Genomic DNA, 27,368 nt, shown 5'->3' on the forward strand with positions numbered 1-27,368 from the left:
TATTCAAATATGCCATTTCAGGCCATATTTTGATTACATTAGTTATGTAGATGCCTAAAGCATATACCTATTTTGTTTCTGGTTATTGATGACATCAGTCATTAATATGGAAGACCCAATTTTGTTTATGATTTTTGTGTATGCACTCTCTACTAATGATTTGCAAAACAATATACTGAGGCTTGCCTAAAAATGTGTTGCTACTTTTATGAAGAAAATAGAAAGGGAAAGTTGTATAGTTAAGTTCAAATAGCCAAGCCTATAATCAGTTCTTATGTACATAGTTAACTAAATGATCATTCAATGAAATGGTGAAATGTTCTTTCACTGTTCTTAGAGATTTTCTACATAAAGTAACAGTGAGTACTAAAGTAGTCAGAAGAAAAATAGATTTTACTGAGGCTAAATTTATCCCCATAAAATAGAGCAAGCTGAGAAGTTCATACTGTCAGGTTGTTAGTACAAAAGGCTCATAATATCTTGAGGAAATGAGCAACAGAAAAGAAAAAAAATATAAAGTCAGGAAAGTGATCTGTCATTTAAAGTTTGTAGGAAATGGAACTCAAAGTTGCCTAGAAAGTGTACAAAGGAATTTGAACTCATTCAATTATAAAATATCAAGTAAAAATATGGCCAACTCTTAACAACATTCTCCAGTATTCAAAGGATGCATTTTTGTCTTAGAATTTCTTGGGTTAATAGATAAGTGAAATAAAATGTATGTAATTTAGAAAGGAAAAGAGACATTAGAAGTCCTAGTAATTTTTTGAGGCTTGAAAATTATTACAGACACAGGAATGTTTAGGATTCAAAATGAAGTTTTCATAAAATAAGGAGATGAGTTTCAGGGCTTTTCCCCCCCCTTTTTTCAATGATAAATCAATTTTTAAAGATAATATAACAATGAGATATTTTAAATGTTTTAATATTGTAATAGTAATACAACTGTGATAAAATAGATAATTTGGATTATCAGTAAGATGCAAAATCACCAAAAGAATATCTACTCTTTACAGCATTTAGAATTTCTACCTAAATATAATTATACTGGAAATTATTTAAAAGAACAGATAGACGATGATAGATAGATGATAGATAGATAGATAGATAGATAGATAGATAGATAGATAGATAGACTGGAATATGTTAAAGCATTCTTTTTCCCAAAATACATTTGTATTCATTTCTGACAGTAGCTCATAAAATTTCTGTGAGTATTAATGGGAGTTTCAGCCTACTATTCCATAATTCAAAATAAAATTCTGTTCTTACAAAGTCCAGTTAAAATACATAAAAACAATAAATAACTTCAATCAGTACAGTGTCCTTCTGCCCTTGACAGAGGCATCAAGCTTATACAATTGGATTTTCTCACTCAAGATATCTAATGAATGTGCATATTTTACTCCTGGCTATGAAAAAGCTATGCATCCATAATTGGAGAAAAACTTTAAATACATTATAACATATTTTTTTAATTTAAATTATTTTCTAATTTTTCCACTTTAGTTTTCACTTTATTTAACTTTTGAATATTAGTTATTTCCTTCTATTCTTTGTACATATTCGATATAATGAACATATTACCATTTTGAATTTTCAAGTAACCAATATTTATAAAAGAGACATAGGTACAACATTAAATTTCTATCCAGAAACTCTGTTCTTATAAGCAAGATCTCTTCTTGTGGGACTTTCCCTTTCTTCATCTTATATATGTACATGCTTCTTTACACACCTTAAAACAACCTATTTGTGCTAAGGACCAGAGTCAATATCTTGGTGACAAAGACCACTTTATTAGGGAAATAAGCATATTTTATCTATCTAGAATATATACTATTAAATACATTAATATATATAAATAAACTATATTAATACTAAATTGAGCAAGATACAGTTATATAGTTTGAATTAAACATTATATAGTTTGAATTAAGCATTTTCTTTGAATAAAATATTGAATCTTTAAAGATAATTAGCCAAAATTCAAGCCATGGATGATAGACTTTGCAAAAGAGCATTTGTCATTATATCCCAACAGTATTCGCAAATTGTTTTTAGAACAAGGAGAATTGAAGGAAATCGGAAATGTTAGCCAAGAGATTTTTATAGTAATTCAGGTAAATTTCAAATTAAGCTATTTCTATTGGGCTTGGAAAAGATATGAGGAGAAATATTGCAAAGATAAAATTGATGGAGCTTGTTCAGTGCTTTTATGTGAATAATGCATCTAGGTGATAGATGGGGTCCCAGTTTAAACAGTGTCAAATGGTGATTGATGGGTACACAAAACAGGCCATTAAATTTGATGATTCTAAATCATTAGTGACTAATGCAAGAACAATTTCAGTACAATGAGAGATGAAGAGCAAAATACTTAGAAGACACTAGATGAAATGAAATGGAATATTCTTTACAAATAACTGATATAAAAACCATGATGGAGCATATTTGAAGGAAAGTAAAGATGAAGGAAAGATTTCTTGGGGGTATGGGATGTCGCTTCCTATTTTGCATATTTCTTACTAATAAGTATTTGTTATCATGCATTCTAAATAGTGTTCAAAGCTGATATTGTTATAAGACATGCCTATAACCTAAAGCTTTAAAATATGTGAAAAGAACCACTGTTCATTTTCTATTTTATTTTTGTCCTCCAAATTTTCTCTGTGTTCTACCAATTTAGTAGACATTCAGTAAGAGGGATAAAACTATAACTTTTACCTAAAACTATGTGACTATCCAGGCATTTGCCTGCCATTTTGTTATGCGAGGGCAGGGGGAAATTACAATAAGAAATAAATATGCATGGTTATGAGACCTATCACCCGTATGCAATTCAAATATTATGCCAGATTGGTTTCAATATTTTAAAAAATGCTAGAAAAATGAAATGGTCTCATTGTTTATCTTCACTCATTTGGGCAATGTTTAGGTAAGTTAATTCTTACATGGAGAGACTCAGAAAAAGAGCCGGGATTTGCATATCTGGCTGAATTTGGGGAAGAGATAAATTATTCTTCTATCTTATTTCTGGATATACCCTAAGGAAACAGTTTATTTTTTTCATAAAAACTTTGTGAAGTTAATTTGTTCTATATAAATATATATGTAGGTACTTTGTAGAGTATTATTTACATAGACATGGAATTTAGTGGAGATAACAGTCCAAAGTGATTTTCAAACTGTGAGATGATGTATACCATCAATATAATTGACCACAATTTAAAAAGAGTAGGATTACTGGCCCTAACAAGGTCTAATATTTCATTTAAGCATAGCCAACATTTTTTTTTTCCATTTTCTCCAATCTCCACTTATTTTTATAGCTATAAAGGAAAAATGGAAAATGCATCCATTCCATATTTTTAATTGAAAAGCATGCTCTATCTTACTCTAGAGGCAAGAATCGTATTTTATCTGCTTCATATCTGAGTTGTGTCTTAGCAAAGCAAGGACAAAGGATATCTGAAAGAAGCAGGTGTTTACATAGCAAGTTTTACATCTATTTTTCTTAAATTTAAAATGATAGAGTTTCATTGATCTTATCCACTTGCCTTCTATTTTTCAATATGAAGGCAGAAACCTGTTGGTAAAATGAAACAAGGCAGGTATTTGGTGTAAAAGGCTTAAGAAGATTTAATTTAATTTTTTAATCCTTTTGCTATTTTAGGTATAAGTATATACTTATTAGGTAAAAACATATAGACTAAAGTTAAGAACTTTTAGAAAACAAAAATGTAACCTAAAAATTGTCACTGATAGTAAAAAAAGAATGATGAAAGCTTTTATTTTCCAAGAAACAATCGATATAATTATGTTCCATGAAGAAATAGTTAATAAAAACATCTTCTTCTTTAGCCACAAATATGTCACTATATCCTTATGTTTTTATGAAATGCTGATTCATTTTTCTCCAGAATAGATGTGACCATTTCCTTCAAGCATTTTCTAAAGTGCTGTGCAAATGTAATTTTGTCCAGCCTGGTATTTGGATTTGTTTTTTATTTTTTTTTCTTGACATGATTTATCATGAAATTATTCCTCCCTAACCTCATCCTGTTTGTATTATTCCCATCTCTACCTTGAACCTATGTAAAATAGAAAGACACAGTCAATGTAACTCCTATGATCTGTCCCCCAGAAAATAACTGTACTAGGATCCAGACATGCAAATATTTTATCAAACATGCTCAGGGACAATTCTGGCAAATATGAAGAGATCAAAGGGAATGAATTTTATAGATATCAAAATGGTCTCAGATATAAATTGTGTGATATAGTTTCAAAAATGAAGGATCTTTCATATCAGAGTGGATGATTTCCATTCTAACCATAATTTGTACTAATAATGTTTCAAAAATCAGAGATCACAGTGAAGCATGGTGTATACCCTCTTTTCAACACTGAAATTTTAAGGAAGGTAGCATTTTAAAAATCAAGGAAACAGAAAAGTCAGTAACGTATAGAAAAATCTAGAAAACAAAGAATGTTGTACATCTTTAACCAAAATACCAAATACTTCCTGGATTTACTTATCAAATGTGAAGTGAGTATTCCACAACCAGCATTAAACTCTGATCTCTACTTAGTCAGTAATAAAAGGACTCCCCTCTCTTTATATTTTCCTCTTGATGTTGCTGTGATAGTCTTCTGAATGTGGCTATAATGGTAAGATCTTCAGATTCCACATTTTTTAAACAATTTTATTTACTTATTTGTTTGAGAGAGAAAACACAAGCGGGGGGAGCAGCAGGGGAAGAGGGAGAAGCAGGTTCCCCAGATGAGCAGAGCCCAATATGGGGCTCCATCCCAGGACCTCAAGATCATGACCTGAACCAAAGGCAGATGCTCAACAGACTGAGCCACCCACATGTGCCCAGATTCCTCAATTCCAATATACTTATTTTTTAAAGCACGGAGAGGATCTCAACAATAAGTCAGAGCTATTGAAGTCGGCAGACATGGGAAGTGGAGTTCTTGCACCTAAACCCCAATCACATCCATGAAATTACGGTTTTAGTTTTAGCAGGACATTTGTGTGCGACAAAGCGAACATTTTCTAAGGGTTATATAGAAAACCTCATGTCCCTGAATCACTAAGTCACTCGTTGTAAAAAGGTTAAAGAGAGGGCAATTGCTGTCATAGAGAACACAACTTGCCACAGAGCCATTGTTAATAGAAATTAGAAATAAAAAAATAAAAAATACAATGTACTACTGATGTAGGGTGAGACACATAGATTAATATAACACAATAGAGGCATACAAACAGTTCAGAGTACAAATGGAAGCCTGACATAAAATCAAACCAAAAATCTGAGAGAAAATTTTAATATATGGCTTAGGAAATTATGTCACTTCACGCAGGAAAATAAATGTTATCCCTGCCTTCCTTCCTAGGTTAGGGTGACCTCCAGAGGGTTGAAAGATAGGAGTGCTACACATAAAATCCTAAATCCAAAGAAATCTAATGAAAAGTATATAAAAAATATTTTTGTGATGGTTGGGACAAGGAATAACCTTTCAGAAGATAAAAATGTCATAAATAGTGACCTAAATGTTAAAAAAAGAACACCAGTTTACAGAGAGGCAATGAGGAGGCCGAAGGAATTAAATTCCCATCTCTAAATGGAAAATGGCCTCAATAAGACCAAGTCTCTCAAACATCTAATAAAGCTTAAATTCTCCCTATTCATTCATTATTTTTACAACTTTAATTGAGGCATAATTGATATATAAAAACTGCACATATTTAATGTGTACGATTTGATGGGTTTGGCCATATGCAAATACCTAAGATACCTTCACCATAATCAGAGTAATGGACATATACAACATCTCTCAATGTTTTTTAGCATCTGTGTGTGTGGTGTGTGTGTGTGTGTGTGTGTGTGTGTGTGTGTGTGTGTGTGTTAATAACACTTAACATGTGATCCACTCTCTTAATAAGAGTTTCAAGTGCACAATACAATATTCTCTATAGGCCATTTGTTGTACAACACACCTCTAGAAATTTTTCATCTATGTAACTGAAACTTTATGCCCATTGAACAACAATTCTTCATTTCTCAGACCTCCCAGTCCCTGTCAGCCACTATTCTATTCTCTTTCTATGAGGTTGACAAATTTAGATATATATTGTAAGGACAATTATGCAGCTTCTGCGAGTGGCTCATTTTACCACATAGTATAATGTTTACAGGTTCATTTGTGCTGTCACATATGTCAGAATTTCTCTTTTTTAAGGCTGACTAATATTCCAGTTTATACCATATGTTTCCCATCCACTCATCTATCAGTGGACACTTGGTCCATATTGTGGCTATTGTGAATAATGCTGCAATGAACACAGCCAGGGGGCAGACAGCTCTTTGAAATAAAGATTTCAATTCTTTTTGGTATATATCCAGAAGTTAGATTTTGGATCAAATGATTATTCTATCTTTAATTTTTTGAGCCACCTCCATACTGTTTACCTTAGGTCCTGCATCATCTTACATTTCTACCAACAGAATTAGAGGTCATTATCAAACAGATTTACCCTAGAAGTCTCATATATGAGAAATACTGAAATACTGTGCAATTAATTTATATAATATCTGCCATACAAAGAATGTAAACAACAGTAATGAAAATAACTAGGCAAAAGTATTACACTCACTCAAAATAAGTAACCCTAACTTAAAAACATCCATTCACATAAAATTGCCAGTTGCTTACATCACTTTGTTATTCAGAATAAAATAGCTGAGGGTATATCCTATGATATAAGAGGCTCAAAAGCAAGATGGCAAGGAGCGCCCAGATGGCTCAGTCTATTAAGAGTCCAACTCTGGATTTTGGCTCAGGTCATAATCTCAGGATGTGAGATGAGCCTCCTGCTGGGTATAGAGTTGCTTTAGATTCTCTCTCTCCCTCTGCCCTCCCACATCCCCCACTCCCTTGTTCTCTCTCTCTCTAAAAAAAAAAACAAAAAAAACAAACAAGATGGCAAAATGTCTGTCTCTCTTTTTTTTAGGGGAAATCATGACATATGTGTGGTTATATTTGGTTACCTATGTACCTTTTTTTGGCTGTTGGTAAGGCATTAGTATTAAGAGGATTATCTTAAAACTAAAACATATTTTAGTCTTTAAATTAATATGTCTTATCTGGAGGTTTTGTAATCATTATGCTTGTAGATATTATTTTTGTTGAAGTTAGTATTTAAAAATCTGGAGCAACACAATTCTGCACCATTGCTCTTGTTTAAGTTAAATAAACTAAGTCACAGAAAATTCTAAAATATGATTTATTCATATATTCACAGTTCGTTTCATATAAAAATTAGTTTTTTTAAACCTTTCACAGATAAACAAATCAAATCAAATCATCTTTAAGAAGTAGGACCATCTGAACTCCAATCTATGATATGGAAATCGGGGGGAAATGTTTTGTTTTGTTTTGTTTTGTTTTTTTCTTAATTATCATATGTGGGATATTCAAAAATAATATATAAAATATATGTGGGATATACAAAAATAATACATTACTGTATTAGTTTCCAGAAGCTGCCACTATGCTTTTTGTACCAAAATTTAATATATTCTCCTCGAACATCAAAGTAGTCCAACAAAGAGCTCCATTGCCTTTAGACAGTTGTTTAATCAAGTGTGAAGCAATAATAAATCCCTGCCCACGGTGTTACAAAATTTTTTGTCCGTAAAAATATAAATTCACTTGCCCAGAAGCCTCCACTTTCATCTAAGATATATCCAATTTCTTTATCAAAGTGTGTATAAAATATCTTCATTTTTCTCAATAATTTGTTAAGGGTTTTTTGTTGTTGTTATTTTTGTGCATTTTGTCATTCCAACAGTGGTTCTCCTTTTGGGATCATTTCTGAGTCATTCTCATACTTACCAAAATAGAGCAGAGTTGGTACACTGAGGAAGCGTCATGTTTTGAGGTATGGGAAAACAGGAGAGGATTTCCATTATTTGAGAATGTTATTTTGTTTTTTATCTCCTCTCTTCTGATTAGCAATCTTCTGTCTCCACTTCATCATCCCTATGAGCTCTACTCATTTCTCCCTTTGGTTCACTGAATACTTTTGGATCTTACTCTTCACCACCAGTTGAATCATCCCTGACAACTTCACATACACTTGATAAATCTACCCAAAGCCGGGATGCTTGCTGTTTACTCACCTAATTTTCACCAGTGACCTGAACCTTCACTATGCTCGAGCTGTGTATTCTACATATTTTGTCAATATCTAGCGCTATGAGCCTTCTGAAATATGAACTTAAAAGTTATTATATCCTGAACCATATATGCCTATCACTCGGTAACACTCACAGTATTTAATCTCTGACCTCATAGGGACCTTCCAGCTGTGACCTTTCTGCTTTTTACTTTTTCTCCTCTTTTGTGCATTCACGTCATTATCTTTCAGCTTTGATCTCACTGTACGCTGTTTTTCCTCTTGATACTATTCTCAAATACATTTTTTTAAAGATCTTTTTATTATTTGTATTTATTCATGAGAGACAGAAAGAGTGAGACAGAGACATAGGCAGAGGGAGAAGCAGGTTTTCAGTGGGGAGCTCGATGTGGGACTCAATCCCAGGGCCCCAGGATCAGGCCCTGAGTTGAAGGCAGACACTGAACCACTGAGTCACCCAGATGTCCCCTCAAATTCATTTTCATTCTTACTTACCATTGAACTGCCTAGGAAAATTCCAATTTGGGGTGATCAGATTATCTGATTTCTCTACATCTATATTCGATAGCAAAACTATAACTTCATGGCCTCTCAAATGGCTTTAACCACGAGATCCACTAATACTCCTATTGGACCTAGTCAATTTTCTTTATAGTTTTCTACAGCAACGTGTGTGAATTTCCTCTGCTTTCCTGAAAACTTTTGAATCTAAGTATAGTTTTATCTGCATTTATCCTTTGTCTCCCCATGGCTACAATAGAATGAAAGCTCCTCCTTTTTTCCCTAAGGCTAAATCTCTTTAATTGTATTCTGGAATTCATCCTTTCAAGCCTACTCAGATAAATTTCACTCTATTAATTACTGCCTTTCACATTCAATTTGAAACTTCTCTGACCCTAATTTATCTTCAGAGGAAGGGAGTCCTGCTACTAACTTCACAAATGCATCTTTTTATTTTCTGATACAATTAATAAATTATTTTTAAATTTCAAAACACTTCACTGATTAACCCAATAGGGACATTTAAATTCTAAGAACAGAAGGTCTATTAGAAACTTAACCTATCATTTTAAAATATATTCTCATTTTCTCTTCCCAATGTCTTAAGGGTCTCTTTTTCTGATATTGTCTACAAAATAATTAGCGTATTTTAAAACTGAAAAGTTTAAAGAGGATTCCAAACAAAACTGCTTTAATGAAGATTGAAACCAATATTGTTATACATAAAAGAATTTATTTTCCCCTCTGAAGGCTTTTCCAAAGACCAAGGCCTATTCAAGGAAGAATTGCTGTTTGAAGTATCCTTTAAATGGTATTGTGAATAGGCTGTGATGTAGTGACCTGAACATATTTTAAACAGAAAACAAAACTATGTGAGCTGTCTGTTTGTTTGAATAGATTGCCACCTGAAATTTATCATAACCATCACTTTTTATGGGTCACACATCTAAATTTTCTTTAATAAATATAATAATTTGCTTCTTTTCTACCTGCTAATTTCTTGGTGAGAAAGGCCTCTTTCCTTTGAAAACCCAGAGAATTTCAGTTCCCTATTTTTTTAAGACAAAGATGAGCAATGCTGTTGAAATCAATCTTTAGCAATATGCTGTGGTACAGATGCAACATAAAAACAGACCTCTGGCTGGCTTATCTTTGTCATACTTTGAAAATTCCTTCTTAAGTTTAAATGAAATACTCTGTGAGAAAAGATGAATGGTTTATCCATTGATAAAGCAAATATGAAGCCTTTTCTCTCAGAATCTGAATAAAACATGAGTTCACTGTAAAGTAAACCTAAAAGCATTTAATAGCTTAGAAGCTTTTAGTATATTATGACTTGATTTATTGATAACTTGAACAAATAAGTGAATGGGCAAGCACAGCTTTTAAGTTAAATTTTTAAATGACTCAATTATGTTTACACTAAGGACAAAAGTTTCTGTTTGTTCCTTCTAGTGGAGCAAGCAGGGAGACACAAGGAAGGAAAGGATAAGCAGGGCGGCACATCATTCTCTCAGTTGTTGCTTTGTTCTTTGAACATGCTTTGTACCCCTAAAGATTTACAATGCCCATTTTCCATGCCCAAACCTCCAAGAGACAATGAGCATGTGCTAGATGAGGATCTTCTTTCCTTTCCAGCAGAAACATATAAAGTTCACACATAAGAGTATGAAAATATTAGATAATATTTAATATAGATTAAAACCCAGACTGTGGCTTTTACCAAGAGGTTTGATAATCCCATGCAGGAATAAATCATAAAGGGAGGTTTTCATCTGCAATGGAGGCTCCTTGACATTCTAATTAACTCAGCAATAATCTCTTCATGTTAAATTTAGGATAATAGATCTGTTCTTGTGCTACAGAAACAAGGACATTCCCAGGAACTCATGGGCAACTGTAGGTATTTTGGTAGAGTTCACATGTATTTCTTTCTGTCCACACAATATAATGATAGTACACAGTCATAGCCACTTGGAACTGAAACAGCTTATGAATTTGTATTTTGGTGAATGGAATCATTCATCCACTCAAAACATGTTTATTGAGACTCTGTACTTCAACCAATAATTCTCTGCATTTTTTTTTATCAACACTGATATAAGAAGATTGTATGTCATGGAATGATTTACAAGGTCGAGCAACTGGGTAAAGAAGATTGGATGTAGAAGTTGTTAATGATGCTAGATGTGTTATCTGGAAAAAAAAACAGAATTCAAAAATATATCATTGGAACAAAAAGCTAAAAATGTTATCATTACTTTAATAAGAAATACTAATCAGAAGAATTATATAATAACAAATATAATAATATAGCATAGTAAGCCTAGATACTGTAGAGGAAAATCAACTAGAGTGCAGAAAGACACAAACCTTAATTTAGAATGCTGAGGCATGAGAACAACCCTGAAAGAGTATCCTCACTTGGGAGAAAGAGAGCAGGGATTTCACAGGGTATTTACAATAGGAGTCAGCTGAACTTCAGCTGCTTTGGGAATATTTGCTCAAAAATCTTCTCTTAATATGCTCTTAAGACTTAACAACCCTTGGTTTGCAATTTGAATTTAGCAAGAAGTCAGGAGAGTAACACCCTTGAGGGAAATGAGATCATACAAGTACAACAGTAGAAAATTTTCTGTAGTCCAGGTTCTCTTAGGTTATTAAACATTTTTATAACATATGCTTATGTGTTTACAAGTGTTATATCTATAACAATGTTTATGTCTCCATTGGCCTTGCCCTGTATCCTCAACTCCATCGGTATCTGGCCTCAAACTCTACTCCTTCTCTACATCTCCCTCCTCTCTTTTGTCCATCCTCATCTCCTTCGACATCTCAACTTCCCTCTAAAATGGCAAGTACACCAATTCAACTACAATTTGAAATCAAGATTAGGTGCTGTGTGAGTGAAGAATGGGAAACCACTTTAAAAGTTCTTCAAGTAAGACACTTCTCTCTTTTTTTAAGATTTTATTTATTTATTCATAAAAGATGCAGAGAGAGAGACAGAGACATAGGCAGAGGGAGAAGCTGGCTCATCGCAGGGAGCCTAACATGGGACTCAATCCCTGGACTCCAGGATCACGCCCTGAGCCAAAGGCAGACACTCAACTGCTGAGCCACCCAGGCATCCCAAGACACCTTTCTTTGTGAATACAACACACTGCCTAATTTGGAAAAATGACAGGATTTTATTAATTTTGATCACATAAAATATGTAGTTCCTTTTAATTATAAAATCAGTAAGTCCTGGAAATGTTATGTACAACATGCCGACTATGATTAATAATACTGTTTGTATAGTCGAAAGTTGGTAAGAGAGCACATCTTCAAAGTTCTTATAACAAGAAAAAAGTTTGTAACTTCGTACGGTATTGGATGTTAACTAGATTTACTGTGGTTATCATTTCGTATTATATACAAATGTCTAATGATTATCTTGTACACTTGAAACTAATATGATACATGTCAAGTACATATCAATAAAAAAGAATAAAAATAAAATAAAATATGCAGTTCTTTATTTAGAAAAAAAATATACCTAATTCAGCTCTTCTTGACATCTCAGAAGCTCTAATTTTTTTTAACTATCATGATCTCTTCCCTTATATAATTTGTTTTTTTTAATTTTTTAAACCTTAAGTGTAAATCTTACATATAAACCTTAAAATATTCTTTGTAAAAATTTTAATGAAATGTATTATGCATTAGGTAAAGAAAAAGTAAAGAGAAGGATAAAGTTTACTCAATTTTTCATTCTTGTGGAGGGAATAACTAAGTAAATCAATGAATTAGTGAGGTTATTGTGGATAGCAGTGAGTATACTTTTCCTACAGATGACAAGGGGCCCAACTAAGATTTGTAGAACATCCCTCTGACTCCAAAGCCCCAGATTTTAATTTTGCGTCCCATTTCCCCTTCCAGTCATTTAGCATTTATCTTCTTGTGCCTGATACACAATCTGTGTCCTTTATACTTATCATCAGTTTGGTTTGGTTGGTTTGTTTGTTTCCAATGGAAAAAATAAAAACTATAGCTAGTTAAGTCTTCTTCAAAGTAATATGGCTACCAGAGCCCAACTTATCTATTTTTACACCAAGTAAAAATATTTATGGACTACTAGAGACTTGTAGAAAAGAGATTGAATTTACCATACAACCTTATTAATCATATATCTATAGCTTTGGGACTGCTTTATTTTTGCTCTGACCTGTCCACAATCCATTTTAGTGGTCTATTTGTGTAAAGAAGGCAGTGCATAGAAACTTCAGTATTTTTACACCACACCACATGCATGTTGGGTTGCCTAAAATAATTCATACTAGCTTAAACATGTTGATTCATTCTCTGAGACTCACGTAGTGTGATATAGTTTTAAAAGAAGGACTAAAAGAAAAGAAGGCACATTATTTTTGAAAGTTTTATACTTTTAAGAAAAGAGCTTTATTTCTTAAAATATAATTATACTGTGAACATCATAGATTTGTTTAGGAAAAACATATTTGATGTTTGCTTCCTATGGAAAAATGCATTTTCAAAACATCTTATGAAATGAAATTTTGAGCTACTAAATATGAAACTCCGGATCAAACATGTTGTCATTACTGAAAAAATTCCTGTGGTTCTCATGGTTAGCCTTCTGGCATCCAGAGTTATGGAAAGTCTGAAGTCCTTCTAATTTTGGAAAATATGGGTGGACATTTTAGTCTAGTTGTGCAAGCAAGATTCTTGTCTTTATCAAAACTAAAGCTTCAAAATATGTCTCTGCCATTTTGAAATAAGTGGCAGAGACAAGAACTTACAACCCAGTGGGAAAAATGTTATGTTAGATTTTTTACTACTTATAAGAAAAGAAAAGAGTTTACCAGTTTAGCTATTTAATTAAGTTGAAAACCCAAATATTAAGAGCTAATCTTACTCTATACGGTGACACATCATCCTCCAGACCATTGAGGTTAAGAAACTTTCTCAGTCACACCCCATACTACTAGATTCAGGGACCAATTTAAGTGATAGTTTGTAGCAAATGTAATTATCATATCCCTACTTTTAATGAGATATGTTGAAAGTACAGATTGGATTAAGACCTATTTGAACTAGGGTTGGGATATGTGACAGAGTCTGCAAATGACCACCAATTATTCCAATCCTTGCATGCAGTCCCCATCAGAATATGACTTTGGTCTTCCCTCATGAAGAGATAAAGTTTATTTTTACCCCTTGAATCTAGGCATGGCCAGGTGATTTCCTTTAGGCAATGAGACACAAAAAACAGAGACACAGAGACTTGAAATGTGATTGCATGTTACATCTTCACTCTTTGCTGCTCCTGAAAGCCAGACATCATGAGGACAAAAAACAAAACAAAACAAAAATAAACAAAAAGAACAACAAAACAAAACAAAACAAGCTACCCTGTTGGAGAGCAAGCAACTGAGTAGAGGAACCAGCTGGCAACCAACTCCCTATTGACTTGGCAACTTGATGATATTCTGTCCTTTGAGAAAGGAGAGATATACTGTATCCCCATAAATAGATTTCTGTTTGTAAAGTCTACACATCAAGATTATTTAATTATCTTCACTTCACATGTGTGAGAAGAAAATCAGAATTCATATCAAGAACCTAGAAGGACTGTATGTTGTCACAAGAAGACAGGGGCAGACTCATGCATATACATAGTACAAGATCAAGGAGCAGCTTTCAAGGAGTGGCTGAGGAATAACCATTGGCAATTGATAGGATTTCACTTGTCCCATGACTATTCTCATTCTTTTTTTAAATGACTCATCATGCTGTTTTAAAGGTTTATTTAATTCCCAAGAATAGTGTGCATTATATTTACAGTAATATTTATATATAAATTACATGTTTCACAAAGCCAAGAGAGATTGGGTATCCAAATGTTTTATTATTCTGTGAACACAGAAGAAAGCAGGAGACTACCAATATTGTTATATGCTGTCTCTCTACAAGTCTGTGTTTTGGGAAGTACCAAAATGGCTGTAATAACTTGAGTCATATCCTATTATAGCTACAGTTAGAAAACATAATGGTATTTAAAGAAATTGATATGTTATAAAGATGAGGGATGAGCAATATAATTTTTAAAGAAGTTTAAAAATAACTGAGGATAAAAATATATTGTATCTTAAAACAGGTATTTGGTTATTTGTAAAATAATACTGTATGAATGAACTTTTCAGTAAACCCTATGATTTTCCTCTTGTATGTATAATTTTATTATTTTTAATCATTAAGGATTAATAGTAAAAAAAAGGCAAAGTTTTCACATCAAGAAAACATGGTTATAACTCTACTTGACCTTTAAGTCTCCTTATTTTTCCTTTCTTAAATGTGGGTTATACTAGATTTGAATATTAATATAAAAATTTGACTTTTATGCAGTAATCTCAACAAATAGCCTATAATGTATCATGAGCACTCAATCTAAGTTAATTCACTATATTTCTTAAATATAAAAGTATCAATTTATGAAGGTTGAACAGTATGTTAAATATGATTGATTATGAAAATATACTTTTACTTATTAAGCTAATTGGTAATCAGTCAAATGTACATTAGTAGCAACATGGTGAGGAAGTGAAGAAGAGTGCTCAGAATAATTCATCTAACGACCCTTATAATTTAGAAACAGGAGCTATCTAGAGTCAACTTCTGACTGGGAATGAGAATTGCTCATCCTGTGCCTCAGGACATAGCCTGTCTTTGTTCATCTTCCAAATTACTTGAGATATTTCAGCTCATATCCAGCTGCCATCATAAAATTGCCCACTTTAGAAAGACCAAGGAGAAGCTATGATCCTTCATTGATTTTTAGCAAATGTATTGAGCCTATAATAATTACTACACTAGTTTATACATTTCTGAGAAAAAATCCAGACATAAAGCAATTAGTTAAGGCACTGTCTACCTGAATCTCTAGTTATCATCTGATAACATTTTAAAATTTATGGTGGTAAAGCAAAGAAGAGAATCATAGTTATATAATGATGAAGCTGATAATGAGGAGCAACTGTCACAGACCAGAGGAGACTAAGAAGATATGACACTAAATGAATGTGATATCCTGGATTAGATCCTGGAATATATATATATATGAAATCCAAATAAGGTATGCACTTAGTTAATAATAACCTATCTATGTGAGTTTTTAATCGTGACAAATGTGCCATCTAATGTAAGATGATAACATCTAGAGGAAATTGGGTGAGGAAGATATGGGAAATTGTCACACTATCTTTGAAAACTTGCTCAAATCTAAAATCCAAAAAAAAGGAAGTTTCCTAAAAAATTCTATAGGCTATTGTTCTTGATGCATACATAAGACTTTTTGTTTAAGTATTCATTTGGCTGTCTAACATGGAAATGAAAATAATTGTTGCAATGCAAAATAAGATAGTGTGTAGAATCCTAATTTTGCTCACAAGGAAGGAAATGACTACACTTTCAACTTGTGACTTGACGGCCCTTTAGAATGTATTTCAAAGGCTGCAGGTTGTAATCAAATAGGCATTATTCCTTGTATATAGAGTACCAAAATGGCTGTAATATCCTGCCTGGTATTTAGCTGGGAACATGGCTTCTCAGAATAAAAAACTATGTATTTCAGGTTCCCTAGAAATAGGAATTGTTAGGAATTAGGAATACAAGTGGAATTGGTATATATGACTTCCAGCGTGTCCTTAAAAGTAAGAGTATACTCTCTTGTGTTGTCTTCTCCTTTCTTTTGGCTGGAATGTAGGCAGGAGAATGAGAGCTGAGAAAGTTATATTGGACCATGATGACTTAAAATTTCTCTTTTTTTTCTTTTCTTTCCTTTTCTCTTCTGTTCTTTGTCATCCTTCTTCCCTTTCCTTCCTTCCTTCCTTCCTTCCTTCCTTCCTTCCTTCCTTCCTTCTTTCCTTCCTTCCTTCGTTCCTTCCTTCCTTCCTTCCTTTCTTCCTTCCTTCCTTCCCTTTCTTTCTTTCTCTTTCTTTCTTTCTTTCTTTCTTTCTTTCTTTCTTTCTTTCTTTCTTCTTTTCTTTCTCTCTTCTTTCCTCTTTCTTCTTTCTCTTTAGTGCTAAAGAATACTCTATAGTCTGGATGTATCACAGTTTATTAATCTACTCACCTACTAAAGGACATTGTAATTGCTTCCAAGGTTTGGCAATTATGAATAAAGTTGCTCTAAACATTCATGTGAAGGTTATTGTGTAGATACAAGCTTCCAACTCCTTTGGGCGAATATCAAGAGACATGAGTGTTAATCATATGATAAGAGTATGTTCAGTTTTATGAGAAATTGCCAAATTGTCTTTAAAGTGGAAGTACCATTTTGCATTCCACCAGCAACAAATGAGAGTTCTCATTGTTCCAAATCCTCATGGCATTTCATGTCAGTGTTCCAGATTTTGGCTATCTTAATAGGTGTATAGTAGAATCTCACTGCTGTTTTAATGTGCGTTATGACATATGATGTGAACCATCTTTTCAAATGCTTATTTGCAAATAGGATATCTTTTGGTGAGGTGTCTGTTAAGTTTTTAATTTCAATGAAATAAAGCTTATTCATTATTTCTTTCAAGTATCATAACGTTGGTGTCATATCTAAAACATTGTTGGCCATACCCAAGCTTATCTAGGTTTTCTCCTATGTTATATTCTAGGAACTTTATAGTTTTGCATTTTACATTTAAGTCTGTGATGCTTTTTGAGTTAATTTTGGAGAAAGCTACATGGTCTGTGTTTCTTTTCTTTTCCTTCCTCCTCTCCCTTCCTTCCTTCCTTCCTTCCTTCCTTCCTTCCTTCCTTCCTTCCTTCCTTTTTTCTTTTTCTTTCTTTCTTTCTTTCTTTCTTTCTTTCTTTCTTTCTTTCTTTCTTTCTTTCTCTTTTTTCCTTCCTTCCTTCCTTCCTTCCTTCCTTCCTTCCTTCCTTCCTTCCTTCCTTCCTTCCTCTTACATGTGGATGTCCTGTTGTCCCAGTACCAACTCTATTGTATTTCCTTTGTTTTTATTAAATATCAGTTGACTACATGTATGTGGATCTATTTCTGGGCTCTCTATTCTATTCCATTGATCTATTTGCCTTTTCTTTCACCAATACCAATACTTTTTTGATTACTGTGGCTTTATAATAAGTTTTGAAGATGAGTAGTGTCAGTCTTCCAGCTTTGTTCTTCTTAAATATTGTGCTGGCTGTCCTATAACTTTTGCCTGTATATAAACTTTAGGATCAGTAAAGAATCAGTATGTCAACAGCAATAAAATAACTTGCTGGGTATTGATTGAAATTGTATTTGACATATAAAGTTAGGAAGAAGTGACATCTTGAAACTACTGAATCTTCTTATCAAGGAACATGAAAAATCTCTTCATTTGCCTGTTCTTTGATTCTGTTCATCAGACTGTTTAGCTTTCTTCATATAGTTTTTTCATGTATTTTGTTAGGTTTATAACTAAGTGCGTCATTTTGAATGATGTTAATGTAAATGATATTGTGTTTTTCTAATTTTTAATTCCACTTGTTCATTGGTGGTATACAGGAAAGTGATTGCTTTTTATTTATTAACTTTGTTCCCTAAAAACTTGGTATAATCATTCATTAGTTCTAACATGTTTTTGTTGATTCTTTCAGGTTTTCTACATAGATGATCATGTCATCTGCAAACAAAATAGTTTATCTCTTCCTATCCAATCTGTATAAACTGTATTTCCTTTTTTTTTTTTTTTTGTCTCATTACATTAGTTAGGACTTCCTACTTGGTGTTGAAAAAGATTAATGAGATGGGGATCTCTTTGATTTGTTTCTGAAACTCAAAGAGAAAACTTTGAGTTTCTCACCAATAAGTATCGTGATACAGACTCTCAAACTTTCAGGTGTAAAGAATCATTTCAATCACAAATTGATTATTCTTGCATTTACAGACACATATTTAGGTGACAAACTCCAGTGATATGTTTAAAAAGAAATATAGTGTCTCTCAATAAATCACAGAAAGTTAAATTTGGGCCATGAAGTAACTGCTGATACTAAAATTGAGTGTAAAACACAGAGTAGAGGTACTACAAAAGGGAGACTCAGACTGTAAGTCCCATGAAGAAAATAACCATTACTTGTATTCACTGATATAAAGCCTAGAATGTATCATGTACCATACACCCTGGAATAAATACTTTTCGAATGCATTAATGAAGAAAGAAGTGTTTAGAAAGGTAAATAACAGTTTTTGTTTCATTTTCACTTTTAGAGCAACTCTCCACAAGAAAATTTTTCTTCCCAGAGAAGCATAGTCATGTTAACTAAAGTGGTATGGAGCAGAATCACTCTAGAAGGCCATGGCTACTAGTTTCCTAGGAAAATTAATGTGCAAAAGGACAATGGTGAACAGTTTTCCAAAATTCCATTAATTCACAAAAGTTAATTAGCCAGAATTAAAATTCTGAAGACATTATCATATTTTGGATATTGTAGAGAGATCATTTCTGACTGAGGCAACAAGACCCGGGAAAGGGGCAGAGGCTTTGTGACAGAAATAGCTATGAGGGAATGTTGGATATCCTAGACCTGTAGTAGAAACTCAGGCTATTGCTGCATACCTGCTCTAGTATCTTTTCCTAAGAGTGAAGTTACTACCAGTGCACAGAAACAGGATTATAATCCTATCATATTAAGTTTCCATGTGTGGAATGCTATTTCTACTATATGCGAGAAGCAAGCAACAAAATGTTGAAAGAGACTCATTTGCATGTATCATTAACCCTCACATGTAAATGTGAGGGTTACATTTTACATTTTACTTTGTAAAATTAACTGAAATTATTGAAACCAAATTATACTTTGTTTACAATAGAAAATAAATATTAACAAGGAGACAACATACATTACATAAACAACAAAATAGAAGAATCAGTATAAGTATACTTAATATGACTTAGTAGATCTTTAATATTGGAAATGATTTCTATTTATTTTTTCTTTGTATGATTGCACATCGGTTCAAATTTCCAAAGTTCACCACAAAGTCAGGATATTCATCCTTTTTTGTGGGCTTCATACTGGAACTATAAAACAGTAGCAAACATTACACTACATTATCTAAAGAATATTTAACAAAGACTGAAAAATATAAAAAAAAAAGATTTAACCAGAGGGAAGAGGAGTGTGGGGATTGAGTTAAGCAGATGATGGGAACTAAGGAGTGCACTTCTTCTGACGTGCACTAAATGACATATGGAACTGTTAAATAATTGAGAAAATGCAGGGACAACATAGACAAAAATTATCAATAAAATTTTATAGACTTTTTAATTACCAATAGAAACTGATAGAATTTCCACTTACATATATTCTAGAGCATTGATATATTTTTATATATATTTTTTAATTTATATTTAAAATCCAAATTTAACTTCTATCAACCAAATGTACTTCAAACTTGTGTTTTTATAAATAAACTTTTGACTGAAATTAATCTTCATGATTAATGATAAATATCTGATAGAATGTGTTATTACAGTGGTGCTTGCAAATATGCAAATATAAAGAATGTATACATACTCTGTGATCAATGACTTGATTCAATACCAATAATTCAGCATTTCTAGGACAGTAGTCTTCTGAGTGTGATATCAGTAGATCATCTTGGACACTACACATCAGGTGTCAAGGGTCTGGGCTGATATCAGTAGATCATCTTGGACACTACACATCAGGTGTCAACCCTCACAATTTTCAGATTATATGTTTCACATAAAAAGAACACTAAAGTTTTTTTAAATGCACATTATACTTTGAACTGCACTGATTTATTATTAATAACCCTGAGAATTTATTACAGTTAAATGAATCTTTTTCCAGAAGATTGGCATTACCCTTAAACATTGTCATGTTTTTTTAAATCTCTCTTTAAATTATTGGTATCCTAAGAAGTTGGAGGATTTTAGCTGTTTATAAATTTTGGTTGATCATCCAAACAAGAAGCAATAGGAAAACAACTTTAGGGAAGACCGAGAGCGGAAGCTGAAAATACGTAGGAAACAAAATATCAATACATGTAAGTCCCAAATTTAGGGTCAGTAGATAAAAAATAAAGGGCAGGTCAAGTTTTTATCCAATGAAATGGAGAAAAGAATTCAACATATGAGTGAATTGACTAAGTTCACAGAACACACTGATTTCAAATACTTATTTTTAAAATATTTGGATATGAAATAAATAGCCCTTGAGACTTGCACTTATTTATTTTTCTTGCTTTTTAAACACTGGTTTGAGCATTTGTTAAGGGAATGCGATTGGGTCTCTTAGACAAAAAATAAATTGGCAGTTCCATTATATTCAAATGTATTGTTCATCCACTCAACTGCACCTTTAAACATGTGTTAGGAAGTTGGCTTCCTGCCTTGCTTTTGCACTAGATAAAGTGAGGTACTGCATAAGCAGTAAAAAAAGTTTTGTTCCATACAGACAATTTTACTTAATACTTAATGCATCAGTGAATTTAATTCAAGATATCCTTCCATGCAAAATATACTGAATGTCTGATATTTTGGAGACTTTATAGATTTCGGTGATTTATTTTGTGCTGACATAAGATATTCAATACATAAATTCATGAGAATGAAACATGTGCTGTGAATGTAATGCTCCAAAATTTCAAGGATTTTAAAGTACAGAAATGCAGTCTCTTCATTAGCCTGAGGTCTCCTGTTAGGGCCAGCCAAATTGTCTCTAAGCCAGGGTTTTAAACCCTGGCTATATGTTAGACTCTCAGAATTTTAAAGTATTTAATAACTCCTTCAAGGCTGCAACACAGAGCAATTACACTAAAATCTATGGAAATAGATTTTAAGCATGATTATATATATATATATATATATATATATATATATATATATATATATATTCAATAAATAGATTTCAGTACTTTAGATGCAACCAGGGTGGCAAAGCATTCAATTGAACAATAGGCTGAATCCACAGCCTTCTTCATCACTTGTGTTGACCTGAAGCAGTGATTTCCCATGGAGGATGGTTTTGCTCCTCAGAAGATATTTGACAAAGCCTGAAAACATTTTTGGTTGTCACAGTTCAAGAGTATTGTCTGGTATCCAATAGGTAGAGGACAAGAATGTGGTGAAACATCTTACAATGCACGAGAAATTATTCAGACCAAAATGTCAATAGAGCCAAGAATGAGAAATACTGAGTGAGATAGGAGAGAGGTTGGGAGACTAGAGCCCAAATCCATGGGTCTAAAATCATTTTTAAAGTACCTTCTCTTTATCTTCTAATTCTAAAAATTCTAAGCAAAGATAGGAAAAAGGGATCTTATCTTCTTTCTTCTCAACTTTAGTTTTGTTTTTTTTCTGTTGACAGTTTGAAAGTGGATGGATAGCACAAAAAGTTCAGGCAATTCCTTCTTTCTTTCTTTCTTTCTTTCTTTCTTTCTTTCTTTCTTTCTTTCTCTCTCTCTCTCTTTCTTCTTTCTTTCTTTCTTTCTTTCTTTCTTTCTTTCTTTCTTTTTTTTCTTTCTTTTTTCTTTTTCCTTCCTTCCTTCCTTCCTTCCTTCCTTCCTTCCTTCCTTCCTTCCTTCCTTCCTTGTTTTTGCATATTTAACCCTTTCATATGTTTCCAAAGCAATTGTATTATTATGTTAAATAACAACTACAGTTTAAAGAAAGAAATCTGTCAAACCAATGGACCATGATAGAGACAGCTGAATCCATCCTGTACAATCGATCACCTGACCCATCTATCCTTATGTTGTGTAGGTGGCCAAAGAAAGATTAAACTTTCATAGGAAGGCCCATTTTGACATTGTGATAAAAAATCACCTAAATATGAAAAGTGTATTAATGTGCTTTTATTATTTTTGTTTTTAAAGATTTTATTTATTTATTTATTCATGAAAGATACAGAGAGAGAGAGCAAGAGAGAGGCAGAGACACAGGCAGAGGGAGAAGCAGGCTCCATGCAGGGAGCCGGAGGTGGAACTCGATCCCGGGTCTCCAGGATCAGGCCCTGGGCTGAAGGTGGTGCTAAACCGCCGAGCCACCCGGGCTGCCCCTAATGTGCTTTTATTTATGTAATTAACTTGTCAGAAACAGAGAAATGATAAGCTGCCATTGTGAGGCAGCTTGAGGTGGGGGGTGGCAGAGGCTGGTTAGAGATAAAGTATTGGAGCTTAAAAGAGAGGATGGGATTAGAGATAGAAGCATCGCATACTTGGTGGGAAAGAATTATACTTTCCCAATGTCTCCAATGAAGATGGTATAAGGAAGGACAGGAAGGTTGAGAATGTAAGCTTTGCATGTTAAAAAACTGAATGTGGGCAGCCCGGGTGGCTCAGCAGTTTAGCGCCTGCCTTTGGCCTGGGGCGTGATCCTGGAGACCTGGGATCGAGTCCCATGTCAGGCTTCTGCATGGAGCATGCTTCTCCCTCTGCCTGCGTCTCTGTCTCTCTCTCTCTCTCTCTCTGTGTCTCTCATGAATAAATAAATAAAATCTTTAAAAAAATAAAAAACTGAATGTTAGGTCTACATGCAAAAGGCAAAATGCAGAGCAAAAGTTTTACAACAATATGAGTATATTTTTTCCATCATCAGAGTTTTTTTTTGGGGGGGGGCAGGGAAGATAAGGATAGCTTAAATTAGTACTATTATTTTATCACTATTATATGATACTTACATTTCTAAAACCTGAGTTTTTTTCTTCTTCAGGAGGAGTAGTTGCATAACTAGGTGTGGATCTGGTGTGTCAGCGGAGGAGGGGAGTTCAGGATCTTTCCATGTCATCATCTGGAACCAGAGCTCTCTAAAGCCTCTGTGTTCTTTTGCTTAAACTAATAGGACTCCAACTTCCTTTAATAAAGGGAAGTGTAGATGTGACATCCACATTATTAATTGGAAACTATAGGTAATTCAGGATTCCAGAAATGTTATCAGGGCAGGTAGTTGGACAGGGATTAAGTAAAGTCCAGGACCGGCACAGGTATTTACAGACATTCAGCTATCAGTAGGCTGACATGTCATTGGGGAAAAAATTTTAATTGGTCTGAGTTGCTCATATACTTGGGCTCTGCTTTTTCTTAAATATCTTTGTCTCTGCATAATAACTGTTCAATTCTCATGACTATGCTTTTGCCCTCGTGTTCTGGTTCCAACTCTTTCCTGAAGCTGGAGACTTGTCCTGATCGCCAACCCCCGAATAGCTCTTGCCAGTCCCTACTCCAATACCACATTTCTGATCCTTAAAACTACCAGCCGAGTAGAGCTAGGTACATGTAGTGATTGGTAATAATGAATTCAAGCTCTCCAAGTGAGTAAGTGAGTGAGTGAGAGAGTGAGTGAGTGAGTGAGTAAGGGAAAACAAAACATGAAAGAAAACATTTGGTAAAGTTGTCAGTGATTCTTGACCCAAAACTAAGTCTTTTCTAGATCACAAGAGAACAAGTCAGCTTTCATCATTTTGATCCTGCATGCAAAAAACAGAAATGAAATATTTGCAGTGATGTGAGCTGGCTTTGAAATCAGCAAACCTTGGCTCACACCATTCACCAAATTGGCACATTCGTTGGAAATGATGTTCAAAGCAGCTTACAGTAGGAATGGGAAAAGCAGCTCTTGCTTCTCTGCAAAAAAAAATATACAACAGAATTTCCTTTGGAATTCACATTCAAGCTTGACATCCTAAGCATATAAATGTGCAGAAAGATGAAGGTATCCTATATTCAAATTTAATTAAATTAATTTATTTTTAGGCAACTAAGCTGCCTGTAACAGCAGGTGCTGATTATCTAATGAGAAGTGTACTTACCTCACATTTTACAATAGCTCATGGAGTGCCCAATTTCACTATGAAGTACTTCTGTGTAGAGATTCAAAAACAATTAAATCCATGTATTTCACAGTTTGGGGGTGGTTTACTAATAAGATGCCGATAGAGTACATATAGATCCACGTGCAAAAATGAGGTTGGTTTTTGGTGCAGGGGCTTCCCCCTACAGCCTTTTCCTCTCTCCAGTTGTCATTAGTCTAGATCTTGCATAGACTCTTATAGTGCTGACCAGTCAAAAAAACATGGCCTCAAGCTCTTTTCCATCCTCAAGCGAGATGGTAGGTGAAAAAACTGAGATAGTAGATTTTAATGAGAAGAAACCTAAAGACAGGAAAGCTTATGCTGGTAGCAGGGTCTCGAAGGATAACTAAAGGCTAAAAATGCAGAAGATGAAGCCCCATGGCAGCCAAAACCCTGTCCTAGTCAGAGGAGGGAGGCAGATTTTCTGGATTGGCTCTGTATTCCAGGAAGGCCATGTACAAGGGGAAATATTCAGCAGCCAAATCCAGAGTTGAAAAGCCAAAGGAGAAGTTTCTTGCTCCTGTCAGGGAACTAGTTGATGGTTACAAGAATGGTGGTATCCAAGTGGTTAAACTTTGCAAAACGCCTGGGTATATTATCCTACTGAAGATGTGCCTCGAAAGCTGTTGAGCCACAGCAAAAAATCTCAGTCAGCATGTGAGCAAACTCTGAGCTAGCATCACTCCCGGCACCATTTTGGTCATCCTCACCCGAAGAGTCAAGAGGGTGGTTTTCCTCAAGCCACTGAGGAGTGGCTTGCTGCTTGTAACCTGACCTCTGGCCCTCAATTGAGTTCTGTAGAGAACACACCAGAAATTTGTGAATGCCACTTCCAGCAAAATTGGTGTCAGCAGTGTGAAAATCCCAGGGCATCTCACTGATGCTTGCTTCAAGAAGCTGCACAAGCCCAGATGCCAGGAAGGTGAGGTCTCTGACACAGGGAAAGAGAAATAGGAGATTACAGAACAGCGCAAAGTTAATCAAATTCTGCGACAAATTAAAACTGTTCCTCAGCTTCAAGATTACCTCTGCTCTTCTGTTTTCTCTTACAAATGGAGTTTATCCTCACAACTTGATGTTCTAAATAACTGATCCATTTAAAAAGAATCATGACCTCAAAAAAAAAAAAAAAAAAGAAAAGAAAAACATTTGGGCAGTAGAACAGTAAAATTCTGGGATGCTCCTTCTATATTCATTCTCAAAAAAATATACATTTAAGGATGAGAATTTTAAGTTAATACTATGGGGACAAACCTCGAGGGAAAAAATAGAGGCAGTTCACTACAGGACCATATTCCGCGTGTACCTAGTGTTCAGTGTCGGAAAGGGAATGTCATATCTATACTTTATTTTAGTCTTTAACCTGCAATTAACAGAACAATGAAGTAGCACAGAAACTCTGCTTGCAGAACACATTTGTCATGTTTAAAACTGTTATATAATTTCATAATTTGATGCATTTCTCTTGGGATCCTACCATTTGACAAAAAAATGTCATTTAACAGATCATCTCTTACATAATATTTATTGTCCCTAAATTCGTTGGTAAATAATTGAGTTATATTTAAATAACTATTTGACCTCACATTTCTGTGGGTAACCCCTAAGAGTTATAATGGCTAGAGTCTAACATTTGTACCTGAATATATGTTAGAGACAGTAACAAGTATAAATAGGGTTAAGTTCAGAAGAAAAATGCACAAAGAAAAATCACATGGAAGAAAACTAAAGACCACAAATACCAGGTGGGATGAATTCACCTTAGTGCAAATATTTTAGGACAAATTTAGAAATGGTCATACTTGACCAAAGGGTAAGTAAGGGTGAATCAGCACAGTGGGCCACAGTGAATAAAAACAAATGTGATACAAAGGCATGCGAATGGGGAAAAAACTGACCTGCTACCATTTTTGATCAGCCCACTCTTCACCAAAAGTAATAAATTCCATTGATCTGGAGAAGGAAGCTTAATATAATCAATTCATTTAAATACCAGGTCAATTTCTGCCGAAATACCGAAATAAATGAATGAACATAAAAATTATACTAAAATCATCCTTCATATTTATTAACTTAGGCTTACTAATTGCATAATCCTTTATTCCTATTTTACCTACATTAATGGTTTATGGCATTCTCTTTTTTTCTTATATCAACTTTAAATTTTATATTCTTTTTAAAATTTAGATATTTATACTTTTTTCAACTGTATAACTCATCAATTTCATATATTATTTTTGCTTTAATGTCTGCTGTGTTTTTGGAATTATATATGTATACATACTTATGAAAATATATTGACATATATCGTTTTTTAAATTTTTTATTTATTTATTTGCGCAAGAGAGAGAGGGAGGCTGAAGCAGGCTGAGCAGGGGGCCCAACACCAGACTCAATACTAGGACCCCAGCTGGGACACTGAGATCATGACCTGAGCCAAAGGCAGATGCTTAACTAAGCCACCCAGGCACCCCTAACATGCATATTTCTACCCTAATACATATTAGAGAAAGAAGCAAATAGAAAAAAGATTAAGTTCATAAAATTATAAGTAATTTATTTTTCCTTCTTACCCTATTTCTTGTCAATGTCAGGTTTTTAACCTGTAAGATAGTTTTTCTATTTTTAATTTATTTATGCATTTTCAATGCATTTATTCACTTATGTCTATCTTTATTTTTAAAAATTTTCTTCTATTTTATTCCAATAAGATCACTCAATTGTTAGTCACTTGCACTTATTTTAATACATGTATTTATAGTTATAAGTTTCCTTGTAAATACTTTTTGTTGTATCT

General features: G+C 33.6%; 1 pseudogene; it reads left to right on the forward strand.

Annotated features, from left to right (window-relative positions):
- The first annotated feature begins 24,825 nt into the window (after positions 1–24,825).
- On the forward strand, positions 24,826–25,655 carry LOC144281682 (large ribosomal subunit protein eL6 pseudogene; annotated as a pseudogene).
- The last annotated feature ends 1,713 nt before the right edge of the window (positions 25,656–27,368 follow it).

The sequence above is a fragment of the Canis aureus genome, chromosome 13 (assembly GCF_053574225.1).
Source record: "Canis aureus isolate CA01 chromosome 13, VMU_Caureus_v.1.0, whole genome shotgun sequence".
Taxonomy (NCBI): Eukaryota; Metazoa; Chordata; class Mammalia; order Carnivora; family Canidae; genus Canis; species Canis aureus.